We start from the raw sequence: 3,371 nt of genomic DNA, 5'->3' as shown, positions 1-3,371 counted from the left end.
GGCACTATGTACAGAATATCTTTAGAACTCAATCATCTTGCATAACTGAAACTTTACATCCATTCTACAGCATCTGTAGCCACCTTGGGGGCAGAATGAGAGGTGGCTCCCCATTTCTCCCAGCCCCTGGTAACTGCCATTCTACTCTCTGCTTCTGTGTGTTCTCTTTAGATTTAAGCAATAAAATCATTTGATAAAATTGACCTTTTTGATGGTTTTGAAAAATGAGATCTATGTTGGTAGGTTCTTTGAGATATCTTTAACTGACTAGCCAGATTGCACTGATTCAAAAAGCCATACACAGTACTCTTTTTAAAAATTTTTTGGGGTGCCTGGGTGGCTCAGTCGTTAAGCATCTGCCTTCGGCTCAAGTCATGATCCCAGGGTCCTGGGATCGAGCCCCGCATCGAGCCCCGCATCGGGCTCTCGACTCTGCAGGGAACCTCCTTCTCCCTCTCCAGCTCCCCCTGCTTGTGTTCCCCCTCTTGCTATCTCTCTGTCGAAAAATAAATAAAATCTCTAAAACAAATTTTTTAAAAAAGATTTTTATTTATTTATTTTGAGAGAGAGAGTGCACAAGAGAGCATAAACAGAGGGGAGGGGCAGAGGGAGAGGGAGAAGCAGACTCCCCGCTGAGCAGGATGCCCAAGATGCAGGGCTCCATCCCAGGACCCTGGGATCATGACCTGAGCCAAAGGCAGATGCATAACTGAGCCACCCAGGCGCCCCACCATACAGTACTCTTAGTTGACATTTATATAGCTGTAACAACATGTCCTTAAAAAACACTTTATTGAGGTATGATTGACATACAAAAAGCTGTTCATATTTAATGTATACAACTTGATGAGTTTGGAGATAAATATACATCTGAGAAACCGTCTCCACAATCTGTGCCATGAACATATCATTTCCTCCAGAAGTTTCCTTCCTTTCTTCCTTTTTCCTATCCCTCCTCTCTAGCCAAATACAAAAGTAAACCAACAGGGATAACTCCAGATTTAAAAATGCTCCCTCTGGTAGCAGCACCCTTGTCAGGGGCACTAGAGGTACAAGTGATTTAATCATCTATTGTTCTAATGATTAGATTATGGTTAGCATGATTAGATTGTACTCCACTTGATCAAATTGAATCAATCAAGAAGTCCTAGAAGTTTCCACGCACTCCTTGAAGGTGACCTGGTTCCTGTTCTGGGACACTTTGCTAGTTGGAAGTTCAAAGCCTGATTTTCCTTGAGAATCGTGATTTTAAGAGTATTAAATGCAGACAACGCTGTGTTGTAACTTTTAATATACTATCAGCAGGGATGTTGTCCAGCATGTGATTTGTTTGCATTGATGAACAATTTTATAAATTTTTGGGCAAAACTATGTACAACCATCCTATGGTTTACACAATTGCATTTCTAGAAAATCCAAATGTATGTTAATGTGCAAGGATACTTATATGTCATTGTATGTAGAATTGAATTGGATGTAAGTTCAAAACCTCAAAACAGATTTTCCACCCATATTCCTGACCAGGTCACTGCAGAGCAGTGACATGCTTACAGTTAGCCTAGTTGACCTGGTCACTGTCAACCTCAGCCCTCATTCCCCATGTAGACCAACTCGGCCAACTGCAGGTTTCACATCCCTGTGTTGGGTGGCCACACCCTCATCGAGATTCAGTGGTTTAGTTGGGATTCAATGGCTTAGTGGAGGTAATCACCTCACAGTTGTTGTGATTAGGTTATGGGTCTCAGGATCAGAGGACACTCCACCCGCTGAAACTGAGTCCATCAGGAAGTCCTGGAAAGTCTCCGCCGGAGAGGTGACCGTGGAGATGACCAAATATAATAAGCCCGCTGTCTGTCCTCAGACACTCTGCTGGTCGAAAGAGCTGAACCAGGTGGTCAGCCCCCTGGCCGCAGCGCCCCCGCAGCACCCCCCGCAGCCCCCGCAGCCTCCGCAGCCTCCAGAGGCCGCCACCATGCCCTCGTCCCCGCTCAGGGTGGCTGTGGTGTGCAGGAGCAATGTGAACAGGAGCATGGAAGCCCACAGCATCCTCCTCAAAAGAGGGTTCCACGTCCAGTCTTTCCGAGTCGGATCTTGGGTGAAGCTGCCAGGACCCTCAAGCAATCGCCCGGTGATCTACGATTTCTCCACGACATATAAGCAGATGTACGAGGACCTTTGCAGGAAAGATCGGGAAGGCTACAGCAGGAACGGAATCCTGTACCTCTTGGGGAGAAACAAGAGGATCAAGCCGTGCCCCGAAAGGTTTCAGGAGTGCAGCGACCCCTTCGACGTCATCTTCACCTGCGAGGAGAGTGTGTATGACCGAGTGATGCAAGAGCTGTGGGCCAGGGAGCAGGCGACCTTCCAGCCCGTGCACGTGGTCAGCGTGGACATCGCAGACACCTTGGAGGACGCCACCCTCGGGGCTTTCCTCATCTGCGAGCTGTGCCAGAGCCTCCAGCGGGCGGACGACGTGGACAGTCTGGAGCAGCTGCTGCTGGCGGCAGAGGAGAAAACAGGAAAGAGCTTTCTTCACACGGTCTGCTTCTACTGAAGGTCATGGCTGGAGTTGGCGCCTTCGTTAGGTAACAACTTTCATGTGGCGTTTTGGACGTTGGCGAACTTCTGTTTGTGCGATTTTTAGGTATATGCCACCAGGGAAGAGTTGAGCAAAAAAAAGCATTTCTTGGGAAACGAGGACAAGGGCTAGTAGTCATGGAAACAGTCCAAACCTGGGGACATTGTTCTGGGTACTTTGGGCACAAGAAGTAATTCAGCGCTCACGTGGGTCTGCGAGGACATGACTGCCACGGCCTGCGCTTTGCAGGTGAGCGAAGGAAAGTTTATAATGGAGTGCGCGCAGGACAAGTGATTTGTTGAAGGATATTCAGCGAATAAACAACATTGAAAGGCAGCTGCTGCAGAAGGCTCTGCCCGACTGATCTCTGAACATAAGGGAGATCCTGCACTGCTTGAATGTAAGAAGCAGTGCGTGCGGCAAGGGACCCAGACTGGACGAGGCCTCATTTGACCTGTGCATGCGCGCACGTGCGAACTGACTTTGCTTTGGTTCCTTAACCTCTTACCCCTTGTTGTATGTTTGCTGTGTGACTTTGTATTGTGCTTTGCTTTGTGTGATGTGTATAAAGCCAGATTAAATGTGTAGTGAAATGTCATTGAGTTTGGAATCCTGAACCTGCTTTACCCTTGCTTTATGGTTAAATAAAGCTGACATTGTGCAGAGACACAACTCGTACTTGCCTTTCTAGCATGCTCGCGACGGTACCCACTCTGCACCAACAGGAAAAGAGACATCCTTAACACCAGCGGTGAGAAATTTAGAGCTGAGAAGTCTGTACAAACAACCCTTG

The 3,371-nt window shown here is 47.6% G+C and overlaps 1 pseudogene; it reads left to right on the top strand.

Annotated features, from left to right (window-relative positions):
• Positions 1-1,755: 1,755 nt before the first annotated feature.
• LOC102732365 (RNA polymerase II subunit A C-terminal domain phosphatase SSU72 like protein 3 pseudogene) lies at positions 1,756-2,554 on the top strand (annotated as a pseudogene).
• Positions 2,555-3,371: the final 817 nt, after the last annotated feature.

The sequence above is a fragment of the Leptonychotes weddellii genome, unplaced genomic scaffold (genome assembly GCF_054177405.1).
Source record: "Leptonychotes weddellii isolate Sample4059 unplaced genomic scaffold, ASM5417740v2 HiC_scaffold_452, whole genome shotgun sequence".
NCBI classification, from domain to species: Eukaryota; Metazoa; Chordata; class Mammalia; order Carnivora; family Phocidae; genus Leptonychotes; species Leptonychotes weddellii.
This window is presented reverse-complemented; position numbering and strand designations above follow the sequence as displayed.